The following is a 15,409-nucleotide window of genomic DNA, read 5'->3' on the forward strand; positions in this document are numbered from 1 at the left end:
TATGCGTGCAGGTATGGTTGTGTTAATTCCTAAGAAAGGGGATTTGAAAAGTCTGAGGAATTGGAGGCCAATAACTTTACTTAATTGTGATTATAAAATCTATGCAAAACTTATGGCTAATAGGATGCGTGATGTGATAGAGAGTGTGATTGGGGATGAGCAGTGTTGTGCGGTACCTGGGAGGCGGATTCATGAGTGTGTGTGTATGTTAAGAGATTGTCTATGGGATTGCATGGGTCGTAAGAAGAGTGTATTTTTGTTAAGTTTGGATTTTGAAAAGGCGTATGATAGGTTGTCGCATGGTTTTTTGTTCAGAGTGTTGTTAAAAATGGGTTTTCCGGCTGATTTTGTTGGGCGAGTGAGAAGTTTGTATACGGGTGTTTATAGCTGTGTTTTAATGAATGGGTATGTGGGTAGGAAAGTGAATGTGTTTTCGGGTGTGCGACAGGGGTGTCCTTTGTCCCCTGTAGCATTTATTTGTGCAATTGAGCCATTGTTGTGTATGCTGAGGAAAGATAAGGTAATTCGTGGTGTGCAAGTGCCGGGAGGTGGAGGAAAAGAATGGAAGGTGAGTGGTTATATGGATGACGTGTGTGTATTATGTGATTCAGAATGTTCGGTGAGGCGGGTGAAGTTGTTAGTGTCTATTTTTTGTGGTGCTTCTGCGTTTAAAGTGAATTGGGAAAAGAGTGAGTGTAAGGGTTTTGGAGGCGGAAGTTTAAGTAGGGATGTAAGTGTGAATTTAGTGAATGGACCTATTAAAGTGTTGGGTGTGAAGTTTTCAGAGAGTTTGGATGGGAAAGAAAGTTGGGATGATGCGAAAGGAAAAGTTGAGCAGAAGTTGAATTTTTGGAAATTGAGGAGTTTATCCTTTTTTGGGAAGATTTTAATTGTTAAGAGTGTGGTGTTGCCAATATTTTTATATATTGCGGTAGTATTTCCACCAGGATATATGTGTATGAGAAGCTTGAATAGAATTTTATTTGTTTTTTTGTGGAACTCGAAAATGGAGAGAGCTAGGAGAGAAATTTTGGTTAAAAGAGTGGAAAAAGGTGGTTTGGGTTTTCCGAATTTGGACGTGTTTTTTGGTGTGAATATCGTTGTGTTTGTTTTGAAAGTGATTAGGGCGGATGGAAAGTTTTCATGTATGAGTAGGTATTTATTTGGAGCGTATTTGTTTCGTTTAAAGTGGCGAGAAAGGAATTTGCGATGTCCGATTGCTTTTGAGGTGCCTGTATGGTATGTGTGGGTTTATAAGTTTTTGGTGAGGTATGAACTGTGTGATGCAGATGTGAGATTGCTGGAGAATAAGAAGGCTGTGTATAGGATGATTGAATGTAGAGAGGTAGAATGTGGAATAAATATGGTTAGGGGTGGTGATGTGCAGAAGGTTTGGAAGAAAGTGCGGATGAGTGGTATGACCAACAAACAGAGTGAGGTGGTGTGGCAGTCTTTACATGGAGTATTACCTGTGAGAGAGTTTCAGAGGAATAGAGGTTTGGTGAGGAGTGAAATGTGTCCAAGAAATGGCTGTGGTGGAAGGGAAAGTGTGTTGCATGTTTTTTGGAATTGCCAGTATGCTAGAGATGTGATTGGGAGAATGGGGCCTTTGTGTAAAGAATTGTGTGGTGTGAATTTGTTGTCTTTTGAGTTGTTCATGTTTGGTTTGGGAATATGTGATGGGACGAAGGAAAGAGTCTTGTGGTTGATGCTTGCATGTATAAAGGAAGTGTTATGGGATGTGAGGAATGTGTATGTGTTTAAAAGGAAGGAAATTGCTGTAAAGGATAGTGTGAAGGTGATTTTGGGGAAGATGTATGTGTGTTTCCTATGGGACAAAAAGAGGAGAGGGGAAGTGGATGTGGAGGGAATATGGAAAGTTAAAAAGTGGAGATATATTGTTAGTACCTCTTGATTTTTGTTATTGTTGTTTTTGAAATATGAAATAAATATTTCCGATGATGATGGGGACAGAAAAATTGCGTATTGGATTTGACGCAGCTGCTTTGATGGAATTTTCCTTTGTCTGGTTTCCATAGACTGTGGAATTTCCTCGTCTGAGGAGAAAAAAAAAAAAAAAATCTGTTCTTATCAGTTTAATATCTGATACGTCCCCTATCTGGGGACCATATATTAAATGGATTTTTAGAACAGGGAGATGGAAAAAGAGCTTGCTCTGTCCACTCCACGCATTGACCTGGTATTGCAGTATCTCCAGGACCGGTGCACCCCTTCTTTAATGCAGTTTCTAAAATCAGAAAGAATTGAATTCAATGTTTTTTGTTCATTTTGCTTGTTTGTCGGATTTTGGGATGGACTCTTTGGCTTCGCTTTTCTTCTCCTCATTGGATTTTTCATGTTCAAAGTTGCAGAAGCCAGATGACAAGCTCATTTTGGTTCAACTTCAGCAACTGTGCATTGCATTGCCATGTAATGTAACGCAATGCTATCTATCTAGCTCTCCCTCTGTACTTCCTTTTGGATAAACAGACATATTAGGCAAGCATTTTCGAGCTTTCACCTAAATAACTACAGGTGGTGAGATAAGCTGCACAATATAATTGACCTTTCAGTATATTGTTGCACACACACCATCTATTTAGCAAATGCCCTTGTTATCAACAGCAGCCTTTTAAACTCACCTGAGCTAACAGGTATGTGCGCTGGTTACTCTGCTGCGCTTAAAATTTCTTTTTTGGTTTGCTACAATGCCTTTTCTGAAACGTTGTCTCCCTCTGCTGGAACACTGACTTCTTTCATTTAATGCCTGCAGACTATAAAAGAGAACCCAACCCAAAAAGTTGGGTTGATTAGTCTGTGGCATTCTGTTAAACTGTTGCTTATGGCGGTCTCTGTGAGCTTCTCAGTGACATTCAGCCAGCCAGGTATCCTGCCTGCAGTAGATGGAATGTGGCAATGGAACGTTGGCTGCGCGTGTCATAATAGGCTCTGAGCCTTTATATACCTGCGCACAGCAGCAGCCACCTTCAGTCTGCTGCTGGACAGCCAGCAGCAGCAGGAGAGGTAAGTAATCAGCAGCCCTCCTGCTAAGGGTAGACAGCTGCTCGTTCCACCCCACCCCCCGCCTTAATTGGTTCTCCTCCCTTCCAACGGTGTTGAGGCGGGTGGGAACAGCAGGGGGTGAGGGTGCTGTGTTTAAAGAGGTGGAGTTATGCAGATCTAAAACGCGTGGATTGCAGCAGCAGCAAGCCGAAAAGTGCAGGCATGTAAGGGATCTAGAGGTTGACAACATGTCTTCTTAACGGGAGTCCAGGAGCTCATCTCCACAAATGGACTTTTCAGGATCCTTAGGTGGCTCCGTAGTTCGAAACCAATTCTGGTTATCGCTTCTCGGCCTTTTGGCTAAGATCAAGTGTAGTATCTGTTCTTATCAGTTTAATATCTGATACGTCCCCTATCTGGGGACCATATATTAAATGGATTTTTAGAACAGGGAGATGGAAAAAGAGCTTGCTCTGTCCACTCCACGCATTGACCTGGTATTGCAGTATCTCCAGGACCGGTGCACCCCTTCTTTAATGCAGTTTCTAAAATCAGAAAGAATTGAATTCAATGTTTTTTGTTCATTTTGCTTGTTTGTCGGATTTTGGGATGGACTCTTTGGCTTCGCTTTTCTTCTCCTCATTGGATTTTTCATGTTCAAAGTTGCAGAAGCCAGATGACAAGCTCATTTTGGTTCAACTTCAGCAACTGTGCATTGCATTGCCATGTAATGTAACGCAATGCTATCTATCTAGCTCTCCCTCTGTACTTCCTTTTGGATAAACAGACATATTAGGCAAGCATTTTGGAGCTTTCACCTAAATAACTACAGGTGGTGAGATAAGCTGCACAATATAATTGACCTTTCAGTATATTGTTGCACACACACCATCTATTTAGCAAATGCCCTTGTTATCAATAGTGTTGAGCCACCCCCGTAGTGTTCGGGTTCGGTTCGGTTCGTCGAACACCGGGATGTTCGAGGAACTGTTCGTCGAACTGTTCGTCGAACACCTTAGAACACCGTCGAACACCGTTAAAACCAATGGCAGGCAAACAAAAACACATAGAAACACATAGAAAACACCTGCAAAGGTGTCCAAAAGCTGACAAACTGCTCAGAAGACACTCTCTTTAAAAAAGCCGGCCGGCAAATTCAGCAGCGGCATACACCGGTACCCGACAATTTAGACAAGAAGGAATAGAGCATCACACATAGATTAGATAGATAGAAACATGTCAGTCACACATATAAGAAGCACAGTGACAGTGTTGGTTACTGCACTTGTCATTTAGTGTAAAGGATTTATTAAAAAAAATATTAGTGTTTTCATGCACCGTCTCTTTAAAAAAGCCGGCCGGCAATTCAGCAGCGGTACCCGACAATTTAGAACAGAAAGAATAGAGCTTCACACATAGATTAGATAGATAGAAACATGTCAGTCACATATATAATAAGTACAGTGATAGTGTTGCTTACTGTACTTGTCATTTAGTGTAAAGGATTTATTTAAAAAAATAATAGTGTTTTCATGCACTGTCTCTTTAAAAAAGCCGGCCGGCAATTCAGCAGCGGTACCCGACAATTTAGAACAGAAAGATAGAGCATCACACATAGATTAGATAGATAGAAACATGTCAGTCACATATATATGAAGTACAGTGATAGTGTTGGTTACTGTACTTGTCATTTAGTATTAAAATAAAGGATTTATTATTAAAAAAATTGGCGTGGGGTTCCCCTTAATTTTAGGCTCTAGCGGAGGTTAAGCAGACGGCTGGGGCAGATGTTTGAAGCCTGGGAAGGGGGTAATACCCACGGAGCTTCCCAGGCTACTAATATCAGCCTCCAGCTGAATACATAGCCTTTACTAGCTATTAAATTGGGGGACCCCCCAAAAAAAATGACGTGGGGTCCCCCCTAATTTAATAGCTAGCAAAGGCTAGGCAGACAGCTGGGGGCTGATATTAATAGCCCAGGAAGGGAGCCATGAATATTGGCCCCCTCCCAGGCTAGAAACACCAGCCGTCAGCCGCCCCAGAAATGGCGCATTCATAGGATGCGCCAATTCTGGCACTTAGCCTCGCTCTTCCACGCTGCCCTGGTGCGGTGGCAGGGGGTAATAGGGTTGGGGTTGATGTCAGCTTATAATGCCAGCTGACATCAAGCCCAGGTTAGTAATGGAGAGGCGTCTATAAGACACCCCCATTACTAACCCCATAGTCAAAGTTAAAAAAAACACAAACACCCAGAATAAAGTCCTTTAATTGAAATAAAGACACAATCCTTTATTGTTCTAAATTAAACCATACTTACCATCACGCCCATTCCAGCTGAAGCCAACGATCTCCTGCAATAAAAGAAAAATAATAAAGCAACCTCATCCTTACCTTTCCATGGTTCCCACGACAGCTTCAGCTCTGCTACATCGAGATGACAGGCTGGACCGCAGCAGAACGCTGCCATCCAGCCTGTCATCCCGCAGACACTGAGAAGCGCAGGCTTGCTTGCGCTGCTCAGCGTCTCTCTGTGACGACATCCAGATGAGCCGAGTTCATGTCCAATGAACTCGGCTCACCTCATGCACGTCACTGACAGCGTGGGAAAATTCTCACGCTGAAGCGCTGATTGCAGGAGAATTTTCCCACGCTGTCAGTGACGTGCAGGAGGTGAGCTGAGTTCATTGGACATGAGCTCACCTCATGCACATCACTGACAGCGTGGGAGTATTCTCCTGCACTCAGCACTTCAGCGTGAGAATTTTCCCACGCTGTCAGTGACGTGCATGAGGTGAGCCGAGTTCATTGGACATGACCTCGGCTCATCTGGATGCCGTCACAGCGAGACAGTGAGGAGCGCAAGCAAGCCTGCTCTTCTCAGTGTCTGCGGGATGACAGACTGGATGGCAGCGTTCTGCTGCGGTCCAGCCAGTCATCTCGATGTAGCAGAGCTGAAGCTGTCGTGGGAACCATGGAAAGGTAAGGATGAGGTTGGTTTATTATTTTTCTTTTATTGCAGGAGATCGTTGGCTTCAGCTGGAATGGGTGTGATGGTAAGTATGGTTTAATTTAGAACAATAAAGAATTGTCTCTTTATTTCAATTAAAGGACTTTATTCTGGGTGTTGTGTTTTTTTTAAATACTTTACTAGAAATTCATGGCGGTCATGTCTAATACTGGCGTGACCCCATGAATTTTGGGCTTGGGGCCAGCTGATAATACCAAGCTGGCCCTAACCCCTTTATTACCCAGTGAGCCACCGCACCAGGGCCCTGGATGAGTTGGGTACAGCGCCAGAAGATGGCGCTTCTATGAACGCGCCATTTTCCGGGGTGGCTGCGGACTGCAATTTGTAGCGGGGGGGGGCCCAGAAAGCTTGGGCCTCCCTGCGCTGCAGATTCCAGCCCCCAGCTGCCTAGTTGTACCTGGCTGGACACAAAAATAGGGCGAAGCCCCACGTACTTTTTTTTTAATTATTTCATGAAATTCATGAAATAATTAAGAAAAAAAGGCCTTCCCTATATTGTTGTGTCCGGCCAGGTACAAATAGGCAGCTGGTGGTTGGGGGCAGCCCGTTCCTGCCTGCTGTACCTGGCTGGACACAAATATAGTGCGAAGCCCCACTTCAATTTTTTTTAATTATTTCATGAAATTCATGAAATAATTAAGAAAAAAAGGGCTTCCCTATATTGTTGTGTCCGGCCAGGTGCAAATAGGCAGCTGGTGGATGGGGGCAGCCCGTTCCTGCCTGCTGTACCTGGCTGGACACAAATATAGTGCGAAGCCCCACTTCAATTTTTTTTAATTATTTCATGAAATTCATGAAATAATTAAGAAAAAAAGGGCTTCCCTATATTGTTGTGTCCGGCCAGGTACAAATAGGCAGCTGGTGGATGGGGGCAGCCCGTTCCTGCCTGCTGTACCTGGCTGGACACAAATATAGTGCGAAGCCACACTTCAATTTTTTTAAATTATTTCAGGAAATTCATGAAATAATTTAAAAAAAATTGACGTGGGGCTTCGCACTATATTTGTGTCCAGCCAGGTACAGCAGGCAGGAACGGGCTGCCCCCAACCACCAGCTGCCTATTTGTACCTGGCCGGACACAACAATATAGGGAAGCCCTTTTTTTCTTAATTATTTCATGAAATAATTTAAAGAAAATTGACGTGGGGCTTCGCCCTGTTTTTGTGTCCAGCCAGGTACAACTAGGCAGCTGGGGGCTGGAATCCGCAGCGCAGGGAGGCCCAAGCTTTCTGGGCCACCCCCGCTGCAAATTGCAGTCCGCAGCCACCCCGGAAAATGGCGCGTTCATAGAAGCGCCATCTTCTGGCGCTGTACCCAACTCATCCAGGGCCCTGATGCGGTGGCTCACTGGGTAATAAAGGGGTTAGGGCCAGCTTGGCATTATCAGCTGGCCCTAAGCCCGAAATTCATGGGGTCACGCCAATATTAGACATGACCACCATGAATTTCTAGTAAAGTATTTAAAAAAAACACAAACACCCAGAAAAAAGTCCTTTAATTGAAATAAACACACAATTCTTTATTGTTCTAAATTAAACCATACTTACCATCACGCCCATTCCAGCTGAAGCCAACGATCTCCTGAAATAAAAGAAAAATAATAAAGCAACATCATCCTTACCTTTCCATGGTTCCCATGACAGCTTCAGCTCTGCTACATCGAGATGACAGGCTGGACCGCAGCAGAACGCTGCCATCCTGCCTGTCATCCCGCAGACACTGAGAAGCGCAGGCTTGCTTGCGCTCCACAGTGTCTCTCTGTGAGGGCATCCAGATGAGCCGAGTTAATGTCCAATGAACTCGGCTCACCTCATGCACGTCACTGACAGCGTGGGAAAATTCTCCTGCACTCACCGCTTCAGCGTGGGAGAATTCTCACACTGAAGCGCTGAGTGCAGGAGAATTCTCCCACGCTGTCAGTGACGTGCAGGAGGTGAGCTGAGTTCATTGGACATGAGCTCACCTTATGCACGTCACTGACAGCGTGGGAAAATTCTCCTGCACTCAGCGCTTCAGCGGGAGAATTCTCACGCTGAAGCGCTGAGTGCAGGAGAATTCTCCCACGCTGTCAGTGACGTGCAGGAGGTGAGCTGAGTTCATTGGACATGAGCTCACCTTATGCACGTCACTGACAGCGTGGGAGAATTCTCCTGCACTCACCGCTTCAGCGTGAGAATTTTCCCACGCTGTCAGTGACGTGCATGAGGTGAGCCGAGTTCATTGGACATGAACTCGGCTCATCTGGATGTCGTCACAGAGAGACGCTGAGCAGCGCAAGTAAGCCTGCGCTTCTCAGTGTCTGCGGGATGAGAGGCTGGATGGCAGCGTTCTGCTGCGGTCCAGCCTGTCATCTCGATGTAGCAGAGCTGAAGCTGTCGTGGGAACCATGGAAAGGTAAGGATGAGGTTGCTTTATTATTTTCTTTTATTGCAGGAGATCGTTGGCTTCAGCTGGAATGGGCGTGACGGTAAGTATGGTTTAATTTAGAACAATAAAGGATTGTGTCTTTATTTCAATTAAAGGACTTTATTCTGGGTGTTTGTGTTTTTTTTAACTTTGACTATGGGGTTAGTAATGGGGGTGTCTTATAGACGCCTCTCCATTACTAACCTGGGCTTGATGTCAGCTGGCATTATAAGCTGACATCAACCCCAACCCTATTACCCCCTGCCACCGCACCAGGGCAGCGTGGAAGAGCGAGGCTAAGTGCCAGAATTGGCGCATCCTATGGATGCGCCATTTCTGGGGCGGCTGACGGCTGGTGTTTCTAGCCTGGGAGGGGGCCAATATTCATGGCTCCCTTCCTGGGCTACTAATATCAGCCCCCAGCTGTCTGCCTAGCCTTTGCTAGCTATTAAATTAGGGGGGACCCCACGTCATTTTTTTGGGGGGGTCCTCCATTTTAATAGCTAGTAAAGGCTAGGTATTCAGCTGGGGGCTGATATTAGTAGCCTGGGAAGCTCCGTGGGTATTACCCCCTTCCCAGGCTTCAAACATCTGCCCCAGCCGTCTGCTTAACCTCCGCTAGAGCCTAAAATTAAGGGGAACCCCACGCCATTTTTTTTAATAATAAATCCTTTATTTTAATACTAAATGACAAGTACAGTAACCAACACTATCACTGTACTTCATATATATGTGACTGACATGTTTCTATCTATCTAATCTATGTGTGAAGCTCTATTCTGTCTGTTATAAATTGTCGGGTACCGCTGCTGAATTGCCGGCCGGCTTTTTTAAAGAGACGGTGCATGAAAACACTATTATTTTTTTTGATAAATCCTTTACACTAAATGACAAGTACAGTAAGCAGCACTGTCACTGTACTTCGTATATATGTGGCTGACATGTTTATATCTATCTAATCTATGTGTGATGCTCTATTCTTTCGGTTCTAAATTGTCGGGTACCGGTGTATGCCGCTGCTGAATTGCCGGCTTTTCATGTTTCACTGTTGACACTGTTCCCATCGATTTGGGCAATCACTGTAATGCCACAACCACCATGGCTGTGGCATTACAGTGAGTGGCAGACAATCCCTGCATGATTGGTGCTCTAAATAGCGCCAGACATGCAGGACAAGCTTTTGGTGCACGAACAGTTATCGAACATAACCTCGAACAGCCGAATTTTTTGCAAATCGTTCGGGTTCGTCGAACAACTCGAACACCGCCCAAAACAGCTCGAATTTGAGATTGGCGAACAGTTCTAGTCGAACACCGCTCATCTCTAGTTATCAACAGCAGCCTTTTAAACTCACCTGAGCTAACAGGTATGTGCGCTGGTTACTCTGCTGCGCTTAAAATTTCTTTTTTGGTTTGCTACAATGCCTTTTCTGAAACGTTGTCTCCCTCTGCTGGAACACTGACTTCTTTCATTTAATGCCTGCAGACTATAAAAGAGAACCCAACCCAAAAAGTTGGGTTGATTAGTCTGTGGCATTCTGTTAAACTGTTGCTTATGGCGGTCTCTGTGAGCTTCTCAGTGACATTCAGCCAGCCAGGTATCCTGCCTGCAGTAGATGGAATGTGGCAATGGAACGCTGGCTGCGCGTGTCATAATAGGCTCTGAGCCTTTATATACCTGCGCACAGCAGCAGCCACCTTCAGTCTGCTGCTGGACAGCCAGCAGCAGCAGGAGAGGTAAGTAATCAGCAGCCCTCCTGCTAAGGGTAGACAGCTGCTCCTTCCACCCCACCCCCCGCCTTAATTGGTTCTCCTCCCTTCCAACGGTGTTGAGGCGGGTGGGAACAGCAGGGGGTGAGGGTGCTGTGTTTAAAGAGGTGGAGTTATGCAGATCTAAAACGCGTGGATTGCAGCAGCAGCAAGCCGAAAAGTGCAGGCATGTAAGGGATCTAGAGGTTGACAACATGTCTTCTTAACGGGAGTCCAGGAGCTCATCTCCACAAATGGACTTTTCAGGATCCTTAGGTGGCTCCGTAGTTCGAAACCAATTCTGGTTATCGCTTCTCGGCCTTTTGGCTAAGATCAAGTGTAGTATCTGTTCTTATCAGTTTAATATCTGATACGTCCCCTATCTGGGGACCATATATTAAATGGATTTTTAGAACAGGGAGATGGAAAAAGAGCTTGCTCTGTCCACTCCACGCATTGACCTGGTATTGCAGTATCTCCAGGACCGGTGCACCCCTTCTTTAATGCAGTTTCTAAAATCAGAAAGAATTGAATTCAATGTTTTTTGTTCATTTTGCTTGTTTGTCGGATTTTGGGATGGACTCTTTGGCTTCGCTTTTCTTCTCCTCATTGGATTTTTCATGTTCAAAGTTGCAGAAGCCAGATGACAAGCTCATTTTGGTTCAACTTCAGCAACTGTGCATTGCATTGCCATGTAATGTAACGCAATGCTATCTATCTAGCTCTCCCTCTGTACTTCCTTTTGGATAAACAGACATATTAGGCAAGCATTTTGGAGCTTTCACCTAAATAACTACAGGTGGTGAGATAATCTGCACAATATAATTGACCTTTCAGTATATTGTTGCACACACACCATCTATTTAGCAAATGCCCTTGTTATCAACAGCAGCCTTTTAAACTCACCTGAGCTAACAGGTATGTGCGCTGGTTACTCTGCTGCGCTTAAAATTTCTTTTTTGGTTTGCTACAATGCCTTTTCTGAAACGTTGTCTCCCTCTGCTGGAACACTGACTTCTTTCATTTAATGCCTGCAGACTATAAAAGAGAACCCAACCCAAAAAGTTGGGTTGATTAGTCTGTGGCATTCTGTTAAACTGTTGCTTATGGCGGTCTCTGTGAGCTTCTCAGTGACATTCAGCCAGCCAGGTATCCTGCCTGCAGTAGATGGAATGTGGCAATGGAACGCTGGCTGCGCGTGTCATAATAGGCTCTGAGCCTTTATATACCTGCGCACAGCAGCAGCCACCTTCAGTCTGCTGCTGGACAGCCAGCAGCAGCAGGAGAGGTAAGTAATCAGCAGCCCTCCTGCTAAGGGTAGACAGCTGCTCGTTCCACCCCACCCCCCGCCTTAATTGGTTCTCCTCCCTTCCAACGGTGTTGAGGCGGGTGGGAACAGCAGGGGGTGAGGGTGCTGTGTTTAAAGAGGTGGAGTTATGCAGATCTAAAACGCGTGGATTGCAGCAGCAGCAAGCCGAAAAGTGTAGGCATGTAAGGGATCTAGAGGTTGACAACATGTCTTCTTAACGGGAGTCCAGGAGCTCATCTCCACAAATGGACTTTTCAGGATCCTTAGGTGGCTCCGTAGTTCGAAACCAATTCTGGTTATCGCTTCTCGGCCTTTTGGCTAAGATCAAGTGTAGTATCTGTTCTTATCAGTTTAATATCTGATACGTCCCCTATCTGGGGACCATATATTAAATGGATTTTTAGAACAGGGAGATGGAAAAAGAGCTTGCTCTGTCCACTCCACGCATTGACCTGGTATTGCAGTATCTCCAGGACCGGTGCACCCCTTCTTTAATGCAGTTTCTAAAATCAGAAAGAATTGAATTCAATGTTTTTTCTTCATTTTGCTTGTTTGTCGGATTTTGGGATGGACTCTTTGGCTTCGCTTTTCTTCTCCTCATTGGATTTTTCATGTTCAAAGTTGCAGAAGCCAGATGACAAGCTCATTTTGGTTCAACTTCAGCAACTGTGCATTGCATTGCCATGTAATGTAACGCAATGCTATCTATCTAGCTCTCCCTCTGTACTTCCTTTTGGATAAACAGACATATTAGGCAAGCATTTTGGAGCTTTCACCTAAATAACTACAGGTGGTGAGATAAGCTGCACAATATAATTGACCTTTCAGTATATTGTTGCACACACACCATCTATTTAGCAAATGCCCTTGTTATCAACAGCAGCCTTTTAAACTCACCTGAGCTAACAGGTATGTGCGCTGGTTACTCTGCTGCGCTTAAAATTTCTTTTTTGGTTTGCTACAATGCCTTTTCTGAAACGCTGTCTCCCTCTGCTGGAACACTGACTTCTTTCATTTAATGCCTGCAGACTATAAAAGAGAACCCAACCTAAAAAGTTGGGTTGATTAGTCTGTGGCATTCTGTTAAACTGTTGCTTATGGCGGTCTCTGTGAGCTTCTCAGTGACATTCAGCCAGCCAGGTATCCTGCCTGCAGTAGATGGAATGTGGCAATGGAACGCTGGCTGCGCGTGTCATAATAGGCTCTGAGCCTTTATATACCTGCGCACAGCAGCAGCCACCTTCAGTCTGCTGCTGGACAGCCAGCAGCAGCAGGAGAGGTAAGTAATCAGCAGCCCTCCTGCTAAGGGTAGACAGCTGCTCGTTCCACCCCACCCCCCGCCTTAATTGGTTCTCCTCCCTTCCAACGGTGTTGAGGCGGGTGGGAACAGCAGGGGGTGAGGGTGCTGTGTTTAAAGAGGTGGAGTTATGCAGATCTAAAACGCGTGGATTGCAGCAGCAGCAAGCCGAAAAGTGCAGGCATGTAAGGGATCTAGAGGTTGACAACATGTCTTCTTAACGGGAGTCCAGGAGCTCATCTCCACAAATGGACTTTTCAGGATCCTTAGGTGGCTCCGTAGTTCGAAACCAATTCTGGTTATCGCTTCTCGGCCTTTTGGCTAAGATCAAGTGTAGTATCTGTTCTTATCAGTTTAATATCTGATACGTCCCCTATCTGGGGACCATATATTAAATGGATTTTTAGAACAGGGAGATGGAAAAAGAGCTTGCTCTGTCCACTCCACGCATTGACCTGGTATTGCAGTATCTCCAGGACCGGTGCACCCCTTCTTTAATGCAGTTTCTAAAATCAGAAAGAATTGAATTCAATGTTTTTTGTTCATTTTGCTTGTTTGTCGGATTTTGGGATGGACTCTTTGGCTTCGCTTTTCTTCTCCTCATTGGATTTTTCATGTTCAAAGTTGCAGAAGCCAGATGACAAGCTTATTTTGGTTCAACTTCAGCAACTGTGCATTGCATTGCCATGTAATGTAACGCAATGCTATCTATCTAGCTCTCCCTCTGTACTTCCTTTTGGATAAACAGACATATTAGGCAAGCATTTTGGAGCTTTCACCTAAATAACTACAGGTGGTGAGATAAGCTGCACAATATAATTGACCTTTCAGTATATTGTTGCACACACACCATCTATTTAGCAAATGCCCTTGTTATCAACAGCAGCCTTTTAAACTCACCTGAGCTAACAGGTATGTGAGCTGGTTACTCTGCTGCGCTTAAAATTTCTTTTTTGGTTTGCTACAATGCCTTTTCTGAAACGTTGTCTCCCTCTGCTGGAACACTGACTTCTTTCATTTAATGCCTGCAGACTATAAAAGAGAACCCAACCCAAAAAGTTGGGTTGATTAGTCTGTGGCATTCTGTTAAACTGTTGCTTATGGCGGTCTCTGTGAGCTTCTCAGTGACATTCAGCCAGCCAGGTATCCTGCCTGCAGTAGATGGAATGTGGCAATGGAACGCTGGCTGCGCGTGTCATAATAGGCTCTGAGCCTTTATATACATGCGCACAGCAGCAGCCACCTTCAGTCTGCTGCTGGACAGCCAGCAGCAGCAGGAGAGGTAAGTAATCAGCAGCCCTCCTGCTAAGGGTAGACAGCCGCTCGTTCCACCCCACCCCCCGCCTTAATTGGTTCTCCTCCCTTCCAACGGTGTTGAGGCGGGTGGGAACAGCAGGGGGTGAGGGTGCTGTGTTTAAAGAGGTGGAGTTATGCAGATCTAAAACGCGTGGATTGCAGCAGCAGCAAGCCGAAAAGTGCAGGCATGTAAGGGATCTAGAGGTTGACAACATGTCTTCTTAACGGGAGTCCAGGAGCTCATCTCCACAAATGGACTTTTCAGAATCCTTAGGTGGCTCCGTAGTTCGAAACCAATTCTGGTTATCGCTTCTCGGCCTTTTGGCTAAGATCAATTGCAGTGATCTAGCGGTTTCTGCCTTGGTCTTGGCTGGGAGGCGCTTGGGGTACCCGGCTCCTTGGCCTGGGGGGATCGCTACACTTATCGGTGGAGCTAAACCCCCTTGCTGCTATTAGGGAGTCGGATTAGTCCCTGGGCAACGAGAGGCGATCACCTTGTCACCACACATAGCTGTGGGGGGCAACTGTCGCCACACATAGCTGTGGTGGCAACATTTGGAGGATTAAAAGGAAAAAACGGAAGGAAAACGGATCGTTGAGATGGAGTTTTGGAAAAAGAAGAGATGCTGACGTTTTTTTGTGAAACGGGAGACGGAAGAAACTTTTTTGGAAGAAAAATGGATTCTGGAAATTTTGAGGAAATATGAAGTTTTGGAGAAGGATATCTACTGTATGCAAGAAATAAAGCAAGGTAAAGTTTGTGATGTGACTCTAGTTTCTGAGGAAAAGTGCATTCATTTTTTCAAAGGCTGGAGTGAAGAGGATTCTGGGAAAATTGGAGTAAGTGCATCATTCATGGGGAAACCGAAGAGTGTGATAATTTACATGGACAATCCGTTTGTGGAAATAGAGGAGATAATGGTTTTTTTGGAATCTAAATGTAAGATGGTAAAGTTTCAGAAATTATACAGGAACAAAGTTGGTATTTGGAACGGAAAGAGACGTTTTTTGGTGTGGACAACAGGAGAAGAAAATTTGCATAATGGGAGGATTATGGTAAACGGGAGTTCTGGGTATTGTTACATGGAAAGCAGCAAAGGAACTTTTGAAAAGAACTTTGGAGGACAAAAGGAAGATATTGGTGATAAAATGAAGAAGGAAGTTGATGCGATAATTATAGAGGAGAATAAGCAGGGAAAAGAAGTTGAAAGTTTAAAGGTGAAATTGAAGAAAAAGGTAACGGTACAGGAAAATTGTGGACCAAGGAAAGTATCTGGTGAAAAGAAAGAAGTAAAAGAGGAAAAGGGTAAAGTGTTGGAGAA

At 44.9% G+C, this 15,409-nt stretch overlaps 5 non-coding genes across 5 annotated transcripts; all 5 read left to right on the forward strand.

Annotated features, from left to right (window-relative positions):
- The first annotated feature begins 2,042 nt into the window (after positions 1-2,042).
- LOC141182015 (U2 spliceosomal RNA) lies at positions 2,043-2,234 on the forward strand. The gene has a single exon (XR_012257513.1). It is a non-coding gene; the product is annotated as a U2 spliceosomal RNA (small nuclear RNA).
- A 1,109-nt stretch (positions 2,235-3,343) lies between these two features.
- Positions 3,344-3,534, forward strand: LOC141180973 (U2 spliceosomal RNA). The gene has a single exon (XR_012256594.1). It is a non-coding gene; the product is annotated as a U2 spliceosomal RNA (small nuclear RNA).
- A 6,958-nt stretch (positions 3,535-10,492) lies between these two features.
- On the forward strand, positions 10,493-10,683 carry LOC141180974 (U2 spliceosomal RNA). Its single transcript, XR_012256595.1, has one exon. It is a non-coding gene; the product is annotated as a U2 spliceosomal RNA (small nuclear RNA).
- A 1,109-nt stretch (positions 10,684-11,792) lies between these two features.
- Positions 11,793-11,983, forward strand: LOC141180975 (U2 spliceosomal RNA). The gene has a single exon (XR_012256596.1). It is a non-coding gene; the product is annotated as a U2 spliceosomal RNA (small nuclear RNA).
- A 1,109-nt stretch (positions 11,984-13,092) lies between these two features.
- Positions 13,093-13,283, forward strand: LOC141180976 (U2 spliceosomal RNA). The gene has a single exon (XR_012256597.1). It is a non-coding gene; the product is annotated as a U2 spliceosomal RNA (small nuclear RNA).
- Positions 13,284-15,409: the final 2,126 nt, after the last annotated feature.

Source organism: Phyllobates terribilis, unplaced genomic scaffold (assembly GCF_046119375.1).
Source record: "Phyllobates terribilis strain yellow unplaced genomic scaffold, ASM4611937v1 Scaffold_34__1_contigs__length_13252353, whole genome shotgun sequence".
NCBI classification, from domain to species: Eukaryota; Metazoa; Chordata; class Amphibia; order Anura; family Dendrobatidae; genus Phyllobates; species Phyllobates terribilis.